The sequence below is a fragment of the Neovison vison genome, chromosome 13 (assembly GCF_020171115.1).
Source record: "Neovison vison isolate M4711 chromosome 13, ASM_NN_V1, whole genome shotgun sequence".
Classification (NCBI taxonomy): Eukaryota; Metazoa; Chordata; class Mammalia; order Carnivora; family Mustelidae; genus Neogale; species Neogale vison.
Window position 1 is genome coordinate 150115062 of NC_058103.1, and position 12436 is coordinate 150127497.

Here is a 12436-nt window from a genome sequence, read left to right on the forward strand (position 1 = left end):
AAAGGACAATCACGAGAGACTAAACCCAAGATGAGTAGAACTGGAAGTACCAAGAGGAATCTTAAAGTAGCTGTTGTAACAACTCTCGAGGCTATAAAGGAAAATATACTTACAATGAATCCATAAAGAGGAAGTGTCAGCCAATACATAGAAACTCTTGAAATACAAAAAGAGAATCCAGAACTTGTACTCAAAAGTAAAACTTCCCAGTCTTCCCAAAACCTGCAACGGGAGTGAGGTGGTTTTGGGGAGGAAAGGGAGAGAATGGAGAAAAGAATGTCCTTTATGAACAAATGCCTCCCGTTTCTTCACCATTAACAAGGACAGTTTTCCACAGTTTGGTTCCTGGTGATTTATATGCTGCCAGTCATGGCTTTTCATTTTTCTTCTCCCCTTTATCCTTCTGTCATCCAACAAAAGACTCTCAAAGTAGAAAATGATGTATAAAGCTGTAAGACCCTTTACTAAAGCAAATTTAAGGTAAATTCTTCATGGTCCATTTTTCTCTAGGCAACAGGGCTTCCAAGAGCCTGGAAAGAGTGCCCTGTCCCCAAGCTGGGGCCATCCCACTGTGAAGCCTGCCATTCCATTGCTCCCTTACCTGTACCACCGTAAGTGCCGACCTCTTGGAGGAAAAGGGACTGACGTATTCACAATGGGCAGAAAGCAGCCTGTGAAGCCTCCTTAGCTACAAAAATAGATCTTTCTCATGGAAAAAGAAGGAGGAACCACAAGGTGGAACCACAGGTTTATGGAGAGGAGCAAAATGTCCCAGAGAAGATGACTGAGTCTCAATGGAGAAACTGGACCATGCCCCCAGCGGGATCTCAGAAATGCTACGTATCATCAAGGCTACATTCCTCCTGAACAGCAGTGTCCCCTGCAGTTTGTCTCTCCCTGCTTCAGCATAGGATACAGAGGTTTCAGGTGAGCAGAAAATGTAGATGAAGATGAACTATAGCCACAGAACCGTATCTTCACCCGACTGAATTAGACGTCACCACCTGGATTTCAGGTCTCAGCCCCATGCCTTGATAGGATTAGACTTTACAGGTCCTAGGGGGTGAGTCTATTTAGCATTTGGGAGCAACGTGAATCGTTAGGGCAGAATGTGGTAAACTGATACTTTGTTGGCCTCAAGTGATCCTGCATTATGGTATTCCCTCTTTGGTGGGCCCACACAGACGCGGGGCCTTGCCAATGGGACGTGAGCACACTTGCCACCAGTGGAAAAGTGAAATATACTTGAACATTGGAACTTTCCTCTTGGAATTCTCCTTGTTGGAACCCAGTCACCATGCTGCAAGGAAGCCCACGCCAGTCAGGTGGGCACGCCACTGGAAGAGAGAAAAATCCCACATCATCCCAGCATCCCATGAGGTGCCAAGCCATGTTAGGAAAAGCTATCTTAAATGTTAGCATCCTTGCAGATACAACATGGAACCCAGATGAGCCATACCTCCCACTCTTACCGAAACTGAAAAATAGTGAGCACGCCAATTATTGTGGTTATTTTAAGCCACTTATGTCAGAATAGCTTTTAAGCAACTCTACTTAACAGATAAAAAATACTAAATAAAAATGTTTATCAATTGAGTTTAAAAGTTTCTTAAAAAAGAATAACTCATCATGGGTAGGGTAGACAGAGCAATTGAGCAATAGACCAATTACCAAATAAACAAGCAGCAATAACCCGTAACTCTAGAAATAATAAATCACACAAACAGTTTAAATTAGAAAAAAAATGATAATCTTAGTAGATAATTAGTTAAAAGAAATTCAATCCCTGATATCTAATTTAAAAACATATTCGGGTAATGGACACTCTCGGCTCACAGATTTTTTTTTTTTTTTGCTAGGACAGTGACAGGGCCCTCAGTTGCTTTCTTGAGTCCTAAAAGCTCATAGCTACAACTTATCCAGGAAATCACAGACTGAAGAATGGGAATGGCATTACTCTTGACCTCAGGTAGCCTGTAGCCACTGACTGCCTGACCAAGGATGCCAGGGGACAGACCCCCTTGCCTTGGTGTTGGGCTGCTGCCATGGAAAAACACATGGTCAGACTACAGCTGGACTCCAGTTGAGGCCACATCTTTGTTAAATCACGCTCCCTGCCTCAATCTGCTTCCCTCCCCCATATTGTCTTGAGTTCGCCTTCTCAGTAGATTGCATGGACCCAAGTGGCCAGCTCCTGCAGTATCACTGGCCTTTGAGAGATATGAGGGAAATGCTGATTACAATGCTTGTGGCACTGCGTGGCCAGTGTGGAACACCCCTGATGTTTTGGGAAGAGAGAGGAAGGCAGGTAGGGGGCAACCAATCACCAATTCAAAGCAAAGGGTGGAGATTGTCTTTGGACTTCCCCTTCAGGGAGTCCTCAGGGCATGCAAAGCCGTCTCTCATCTCCTTTCCTAGAGCTGGGGTGAAGGTGAGGACTCACCTGAGAAACAAGGTCATGACCCAATTGGAAGGGTAGAGGAACTTCGGAGAACGCTGGGTTCTGAGTTCTGGGAAGTGTCCAACACTAAAGACAGAATCCCAAGACAGGAGGAGTGGAAGCATTAGGTTTAGGATGGGGCTATTTGAACAGATATACATAACATCCCCCAGGACTCTTGGGGCTGAAGAAGGATTTTACCATTTCCCATCCTTTGCCTAAAGGGATGAAGCCTCAGTGATTCAAGCCCTCATAAGACAAGGCTTACCTATCTTCCCTCAGGGGTTTTCCACCTCCCTCTGTTGGCCTCCAGATCAAAACTTAGGGTTGTTTCCAACATGAGTCCACTGAGATAGTAATGGGGAAGACGAGGTGTAAATTCAGACCATGTAACTCCAGAGCCCAGCTCCTAACCACTTTGCTACACTGTCTTAAATGGTCTTCTTACAAAGTATCGATAACCGCTTCTAACTATGTTTTTCCACATTGGAGCCTCTCATCAGATGTGGCTATCTAAATTCACATCAGTTTAAATGAAATAAAATTTTAAAATGCAGTGCCTCGATGACTCTAACCTCCTTTCAAGTGTTCAGTAGCCACACAGGGATGATGGTACCCACACGGGTCAGCGTAAATACAGAACATCACCATTATCACAGAAAGTTCTCCTGCACAGCACTGACTTAGCCTTAGAATGGCAGAAATAAAACTCCATAACGTTAGCAGTGAGGTATAACATACTTACCAAAACACTTAAAATTGAACCCAACTACAAGATCCATATGAAGAAAAAATAATCAAAGCTTTATTATGCGACGTAACAGAGGAACAACTAGAAAACCCTATCATGTTGCTGGGGGTAAGGGTCAAATTGTAAAGAGCTCCATTGCCCCCAATTTCCTTGATGCATTTAACACTATTCTAAGTAACAGTAAAATAGGATTTTATTTTTCATCATACTTTGACAAAATGATTCTAGAATTACTCTTGACTGGCGAAAATATTAAAAGTGAGTAATGAATGGCTATTCTCATGTCTGGGTATTAGCTTCTCGGGGCTTCTGTAACAAATTACCACAAATGTTGTGTCTTTGAACAGGGGAAATTTATTCTCTTTCGGATCTGGAGGCTGGAAGTCTGAGATCCCCAGGGCTGTGCTCTCTGCAGGTTGGGGCACTCAGAATTGGCTGCTGGGTTCCTTAGACTCTCTGTTCATTTTAGAACAGAGAAAAGTGTCTTTTTATTTCCCAGGGCAGCTCTGTTCTACCCAGTTTTCTTAGGATTGAAAAAGAGCATTATGAACCCGCATGCCCCATTTTTGTCATATCAGAGCTCAGAGCCAGTGTTCAAGGGTCCCAACGGAGATTTGGTTCTATTATAAAGACCAGTGGTTGATTTTCAGCAGGTTAAAAACCTTCTTGTCTATGAGATGTTTAGGAAACCAGTGGGTGTCCTCCAGAACACACTCAAAAATAGTCACATAAAAGGATAGCTTGTATGTATGTTTGTACCTTCTTTTACTTAGATTATATCTGTTTAAACATCCTTTTATGCTGGGTCTCCTTAACATTTCTGCCTTGTGGTTTTTGCTAAGGGGTACTGACTTGTAGTCCAAGAACAGTCCAAGAACAGGAATGCGCCCACTGGGGAGCCCCCTCGGTGGCAGTCACGGTGAGAATTCCTAGCTTCCTACTAGAAACTTCTTTCCACTCTTATCACACTCCCTGCTCTCCCTACCCTCCCTGTATTTGCCTCCTTCATGAAAAAATTTAAATCACAGCAAATCATAGATCTGAAACAGAGCTGAGATCATTGCGATGTTTTACATTATTTCATGGCAACAAATACAAATGATAAATTGTTGCAATTATGTTCCTCACACGTGAAACAATGACAAGAGTCCGGTGGCTGACAGCCAAGGTCAACGTTGCCTGAGTAGAGCACCCATCATCTGCAAGCCCGAGTTTATCTCGCACATATGCGTGCACACACACAAACGAGATCATTTAAATATACTCCATTCCAACAGACAAGACTGGCCTACTTCGCGTACAGATATTACCTCTTGTACCATATAGAAGGTCCAAGGAGACTGGAGGCACAGCTCCGATAGCGCAGAGAGAAGAGAAGAGTGGGAACTCTGTGAGGTTTTGTTACTTACAAGTCATAGCCTTCCTTGTGTAACCCTTCCACGTTCTCTGGCCCTATTCTCCCCTCCGCGAACGGAGCTGAATGACGAGGCTAGAGCCCTCTTTGTTTTACGTGCACGCTTAGCCACACACTCCTGCATGTGTGGTTGAAGTTATAATAATAATTAGGGACTGTTCTGTGGACAGGTGTGAAAAAAGGAGGCAATACGAAATGTATTGGGGGGAAATCACCAGATTTAACAGTAGACTCCCTTCTGGCATTTCCCACCCAGGGGAGTGAGGTTCTACTCGGGTAGGTTCCATGTATATTTAATACACTTCTCAGAGTTGGTTTTGAGAGCCCCTCTGGCTAGAAACAGCCCTGATGATGGAGAAAGAGGGCGCATGCCGTGATTTCCCAAGACTTGAAGTCTCCTGTGTTAGGTTTCTCTGGCTTCGAAGATTCTGCTTCACCGTCCTGGAGTTATCCGAGCCACGGTTTCTGCAGCGGGAGCAGGGGAGCCCGGATCGTGCAGGGAAAAGAATTCCAGCAACAGTATCCATGACCAAGTCTGTGTCGCCATCTTCCTCTCTGTCCCAGGAGGTAGCCTGCAGAAGACTTTTTAAACGGTGGGTGCAGAGTTGATTTGTAGGGATCAGTCTTTCTCAGTAAGCGCTTCTGCTGCTTGGATAAAGTTCAGATTATACACAGTAATGACATAGGTACTCCAGAAAGGGGTCACGCTCTTCTTAAAGAAAAGCCTGTTCCAAAAATTAACATTCGCATCCCTGTGCGCTGGTGTCCCTTATCACCCACAGCTGGAAAGTGAAAGAAGAGAGGCAATTTCTCACTCCCATGCTCTCTGCAGCGTTATTCACGGTAGCCAAGAGATAGGAAGAACCCGACCGAGTTCTGTGTGTCTTGGGATGAATGGACAAAGAAAATGTGATACATACATACAGTGGACTATGACTCGGTCTTAAATTATCAGGGAATCCTGGTATTTACGATAACATGGATGAGCCTGGAGGTCATTATTCCACTAAGGGAAATCAACCAGACACAGAAGGACAACTACTGTACGATCTCACTTATGCGTGGAACCTGAAAAATTCAACTCCTAGAAACAGAGAGTGGCACGGTGGTTTTGGGGGGCTGGGGAAAGGGGAGCTCCTGGCCACAAACTTCCGGTTCTAAGATGAACACATTCTGGGGATCCCAGGTAAAGCATTTTGACTATATTTAATAATACTCTATTGTGTCCTTGAAATGTGCTCAGGCAGTGGCTCTTACGTGTTGTCACCGCACACGGTCCCTGGAAGGTGACCATCTGAGCTGACAGATGTTCCCTCCATCATGGGGTCATTTCACAACGTGTGTGTCTCTCAAAACATCACACTGTCCACCTTAAATAGATACAATTTCTGCTGTCCATCATATGCCATCAAAGCTACGTGAGGGTAAAGAGGGTGCACACAGTGTGTTTATCTGAGAAAAAGAAAAAAAGAAAGAGAGAGCTCCCAAACTGAACAGTGAGGTGGGGAAAGCAAAGGCTGGAAAGGCGTATTTTACTATCAAAAAGAGTGGATCGTTACCGAGTGATGCATTATTGTTACTGGGACCCAGGAAAGCACTACACGGACTCGGTGGTCCCTTTGTAAATCTCTCCCCCGGTCAGAAGGATCAGGTGAAGACTTGGCAGAGCGACGCCTGGAAAGCCAGCGAGGTCAGAGCCTCCGCGCGGATGCCTGGCACGTCTGCGGCGTCGTTGGACTGACTTCAACTCTCTGGGTCTGATTTCTCTCATGCAAAAACAGAAATACAAATCATTGTTTCATCCCCCGCCCAGGTTTTCCCCGAGAGTCGATAGCCCATGAAGGGGGCTCTGGTTGCAAAGCGAGAGGCCCAATATTTATTTATTTATTTTTTCCAATTTATTTATTTTCAGAAAATCAGTATTCATTATTTTTTCACCACACCCAGTGCTCCATGCAAGCTGTGCCCTCTATAATACCCACCACCTGGTACCCCAACCTCCCACCCCCCCGCCACTTCAAACCCCTCAGACTGTTTTTCAGAGTCCAAAAACAGTCTGAGGCCCAATATTTAAACGCACGAAGCGAGGATCCTCGACGGACAAACAGTGGTGCTGCCGTACTGCTCTACAATCACAGGTGAAATCGTAGCTTTCGCTGCTCCCTTATGGTCCGTTAGGAAGGCAAGTGATAGGATGAAAACGTTTTTGAAACAAAGGAAGGCTTTAAAGACGTCCCTAGAATTCCTTCACTGGACTATAAGTGCACGTAAGTGCAGAGGGAAGTTTGTTTGTTTGTTTATTGATTTGGCACATTGACTTTAAGCTTATGAACTCCTTTCTGTCTTTAAAATACCTATTTTTGAAAAAAAATATCTGCACATCTGCAAACAGAGCTCATTACAAAAATTAGGAAGCAGCTGCCAGGAAAAGAACGTTCAGGATAAAAATTGTGTTAAGCAAGTCTTGCCATCTCTACTGATTCCCAGGTATAAAGACCAAAGAACCATGTCTGTGAAGTCCCAATTTTCATCTCCTTTTGGCCCAGGCATTTTTTTCTTCCCCACTTACAAAGAAGTCACACCAGTTGTGCAAAGGAAAAAAAAAAAAGCGGCCTTTATTATCTGTGACTTTTTAAACTTCAGACATGCTTTTCACATCCATAGTGACTTAATGGAGTCTAACAACCAATTAATGGCTTTAAGACCAGCGGGGATCCTGTTCTGCCCCATAACCTGAAATGAATTATTGATAGGTGCTTTCGGCCCTGTGTCCCGTCAGACGTTTCAAAGTCAATGTGCAGCCTATGCGTTTGCTCATTCATTCTCTGGCGAGGTCAAGACTCATGAAGCGGCGCTCTCCCAAACGAAAAAAAAAGAGAGAGAGAGAGAGAAGGGAAAAAGCCAGCTCCCTGCGAAGTCTGCAGCGAGACACTATTGGCCTCTCTTTGGAGTAAATCTCTGTGACATATTCGCAGCTCGACGTGTGTTACTGGGGTCCGGGGCATTATTCCCTCCACACAGGTGGAAACCCGCCCCTTCTGAAGGGAATGACACGGCTAAGGACATTTAGAATTACGACCACAGCTTTCCATTTAGGCTCACGTTTGCTTTCATCTGGTCTTGGAACGATCCCGCGGCGTGGGTAGGGCGGAGATCATGGTTTGTCCCCGATGTGGAGAACAGAAAAACCAGGAACCCTGACTTGTCCAGGCTTCTCTGGGTGCGCCTTCTCCTCTCTCCTCCTCCGCTGCCTCCTTCTTTATTAAATGTGTGCAAGCGTCTTGCAGTCGTTAGAACTCTGCTTGGCCATAAGACTGCTCTAAGAAGGTGACTTTTAATGACTCAGATTTAATGGCACTCTGCCGTAGCAATCTCTAAATTAGCCATTTCTTAGCAAAATAATTACTGCATTATTACAGTGTCCCTTTTAAGTGGTTTAAACTGGTAGCTTCATAATAAGAACACAATAAAATCTAATGGGTAAATATGTGATAAAATAATGAGACTTAGAAAACTTCCAAAGAAAAGGCACTTAGGGTCATGAAAATATTTTGTGCACACAGTTAAAAACTTGGGAAAATCTCTTACTGAGAGCAATCTCTTGAAAGGGCCCAAAATTCATCCGTGCTGAGTACCCGTAGGTGTATGCACTTCCGACATATATTTTATTACAGCATTTTATTTTGCTCTTTAAAATTAATTACATCCATAATATATTTTCTGGGATGCCACATACTTTTCATGATTATAACTTTATTGAGTAAATATTATTCCGTTTAGACCATTTCCCGAAATTAATTGCTCCTTTCCTCATTATTGGCCACTAAGGCTCTTACCGGGTTTTCTCCGTAATAAGCAACTCAATGGAGAGCGTCTCCACAACGGGAAGTGTTGCTTTGTTCCAATCACTTCCCCCGACACCTGGCAGGAGCAGCATCGCAGGGTCAAAGGCCGAGACTACGTGTGCGGGTTTGTCTTCGTTTTCTGCTGGGGTCTGTTCCGGTCCAGCACGGTAACGCCGGCAGTGTGTGTGCGCCAAAACATCAAAACCGCCGCAAAAACACCAGCGCCGGTTGCTGTCAGGTTTACATTTTGAAACAACACACGTACGGCATCTTTAACCTGTATCAAATGCGAAAACTTATCATCCAACCATTTATTTATTTATTTTCAAATTTTTATTTAAATTCTAGGTAGGTAACAAACAGGGCAACATTGGTTTCGGGGGTAGAAGTCAGTGATTCATCACTTACACACCCAGTGCTCCTCACAACAGGTGCCTTCCTTAACGCCCAGCCCCCATCTAGCCCAGCCCCCACCTAGCCCAGCCCCCACCCCGCAACAGACCTCAGTTGTTTTCTGCTTTTATGGGTCATCATTGAACCATTTCTATAACAGCGTGGTATTGACACATGAAGAAAGAGTTCAGTGAAGTAAAATAGAAAGTCCAGGAACAGATATTAAAAAAAAAAAAAATAGAACAGATTTTATTTCATATGGGGGGGATCTAGGAGAGGAAATTGCTTATTCAGTAGGGGAGAAAACGTGAACTATTTTATAGATTCAGAATTATAATATTTTAAAGCTATGATTTAGAGCAGAAAAGCCATAAGGCACTGATAAATTTAACTACACACAAATACAGTATTTCTGCATGGTTAAAACCACTGGAAGGAAAATGAGAAGACAGGTAAAAATGAGAGGGTAAATTATTGCAAATGATATTACACACACTCGTTCCCCACTAATTTCCCCAATGCATGACTAGCTCATTCAAATTCACACGTAATGAACCGAAATCTCAATTAAAGATTCGACAGTGGATGTAAACAGACTGTCTACCCAAAATAAACATAACTGAAAGGGGGTGTAAGAAAACTCTCTGTACCATCTTTAATATTTTTTTTTGTACATCTAGAACTGTTCTAAAAAATAAAGCTTATTCTTAAAAAGGTAGTTAGGCAGTGCTGAACTCGCAACCAGTTTAAGCTAGTATCTGTAGTACAGTCTTTATGGCCAGCAGCAGGAATCCTGGTCGAATATGAGCTACAGATTTATATCCATAGACACGTGAAAATCCATCTCTGTATCCTGCTGGCTCTGCTTCTCTGGGGAACCCTGACGGATACAAATAAGTGAGGACAAAGATGCCTGTTACCACCAACTCTATTTGACATTGAATTTGAAGTCCTAGTCGGTGCAGAAAACAACAACAAAAAAAAAAAAACAAGGAAAAGAAAATGACATAGGGATAAGGACGACAAGAAGGGTGAGCAACCGTCATGTCAACGCTGGGCCAGTACACCGTACAAGGTCAGAGCTCCGCGACCAGGCGGTGTGGGTCGGTATTCTGCCTTCTTCATCCGCCAGCCGTGTGACTCTGGGCCCGTCGTGGAGCCAGCCTGGGCCGTGGTCCCTCATGTGCGAATCGGACGATAAGTCTGTGCTTAGCAGAGTTGTCAAAAGGATTGCACAAGGTCACACGTAGAGCACGGGGTAGGCTTGCGGTCAACGTTGGCTCTTATCAGTATTAGAGCTCAAAGTATTGACCCCCTATTCCTGTTTCTGTTTAAATATTGATTTTCTGTTTGGTTCTTCTGCTAATTTGATCCCATCTTCGTGTTTTACATTCAGAGACCATGATTTTTGGCTCTACTGTGGCATTTCCTCCTGTTTCCCGTGTAGTCAGAAGTTGATAGCTTGGGTTTTCAGTGATGGATAGGCTCCCAGGGGCTGTCCCTTGCTATGCTATACATTTCTTCACTGGTTTTTAAGATTTTCAAAGAGTCTATCTTTTTCATGGAAGGGGAAAGCCACAAGTATTTTAAAACTTGGAGAACCAAAAATTCACATAATTATTCCTTTTGGCTTACAATCAACCGACTGAGTGTAGATAGTTTGACTCAAACAGGGTCTGGTAACTAATATTTGACTCATCTTTATCTCATTCTGAAATGTAATTCATGAATCATTTTAATTTCGAGGAATAGCAACAACTCTCATAATTGGGAAATTGGAAAGCCTTCATTCAGGGACACTGTGGGCTGCCTAGAAGGTTCTGTGACATCGGGTCCCATTGGCATTGCTGAGCAAGGAGCCGCCGCACAGAGGTTGATTGCTCCCGGAGCCCCCTGTCTCAGGCTGTTGGGGTCACTTGTATCTAAGGGGGCTACGCAGACAGACTGACCGGGTCAACCACCCAGGAGACAGGACTTCCTACTTAAGTTAAGGACAAGTGTCTCCTTGGGTAAGTGTCCCCCCCACCTTGGGAATAGTGGAGCCCAGGGTTTGGAATTTGGCCACCCAGATATCTCAGAGACAACCTTTTATCAAAAGGCCCAACAGTGGGTGCCTGGGTGGCTCAGTGGATGAAAACCTCTGCCTTCGGCTCAGGTCATGATCTCAGGGTCCTGGGATCGAGCCCCACATCGGGCTCTCTGCTCAGCAGGGAGCCTGCTTCTTCCTCTCCTTCTGCCTGCCTCTCTGTCTACTTGTGATCTCTGTCAAATAAATAAATAAATAAAATCATTTTTTTTAAAAGGTCTAATAGCAAACTCTATGGGGCTGTGTGATAGACACCTAAGTCACTATCATTTATTTTTCAAATTAGTGAGGCTTGAGTGTGTGTGTGTATGCATGTGTGTGTATTTCTGTTTCCCCAGCCAGACTCAGCACTAGAAACTTCTTTTCACATCCATGAAACAATCAGAGGCTAGGGAAGCATTAGAGGGTATGAAGGGTGCAGCCAACACCAAGCCCCACGTTCAGTTCTCACGTCCAGAGACAAAAGGCCGTTCTCCCAGCGGACTGGTCGTTAGAAGCATCTCTGACAACGGCAAGCGGACGCCAGAGCAGAGGGCCGCTCTCAGACTGATAGGTGCAGAACTGAGGAGCCCTGCCTGGAGGCGGCCGCTCTCGGAGGGCTTTGCACTGGGGAGGAAGCTGCCATTAGGAGGGACCGGCAGGCCACCATCAGCCGTGTAGATGTTTAGGAGTCCTTGGGAGATGCAGGAGAGCCGTGGTGTGCCAAACCGTAGATGGCAGTGGGGGCTCTGAGTCAGGGGCGGTGAGTGGGGGACCGAGGCAGAGAAGCAGACTATGTCCCTGTGCATGGTGACCCCCAGGAGAACAGTGAAGGGCACGCCAGCTGGCCACAGCCCCTTCCTGTCTTGCAGTCCCCAGAGGCAGGCTCAGCAAGCAGATCCAGGACTCATGGCTGGACGATAATTCTCAGATTCAGAGACGCAGGTGCAGCCACAGGAAGGAGCACACATGGGAGTAAGGGGACACCACGCAGGAGGGTGAACCAACCTGAGGGAGAACAGTTGCCATCCAGAGAAGTCAAGGGGCTCCCGGTAGATATGTTAACATTCTCCGAGAGATGACAGCAGACGGGGCATCTGTACACAATCACTTTGGAAATTCAGTGGCTGAGACAAACAACAGAAGGACATAGTCAAAGACCAAATTCATAAGCTGCATGTTTAAGCCAAACAGAGCTCACAGAATGCAACAAAGAGGGACGGGGACATAGAAACTGTCCAAGAAAAGTCATACAGAGTCGGATTCAGATTCTCTCTCTGCTTAACAGGGTTTCCCGAAAGGAAACAGGGTGAAGGGGAGGAAAAAATATTCAAAGAAATAACAAGAGACAGAATTTAATCTCCAGGAAACCTTCTGCTGATTCTCTGTTCTCTGGCTTTAAATTAATCAGCCCAAGGACCTAAAGTGGAAAAGGGATTTGCCAGAAGCCTAGAGCATCCTGGTCTCCGGTTACTGAGCAGCGGGCAGCGGAAGGTCTTTCAGGAAGCGTGTATCGACCTGAAGGGTC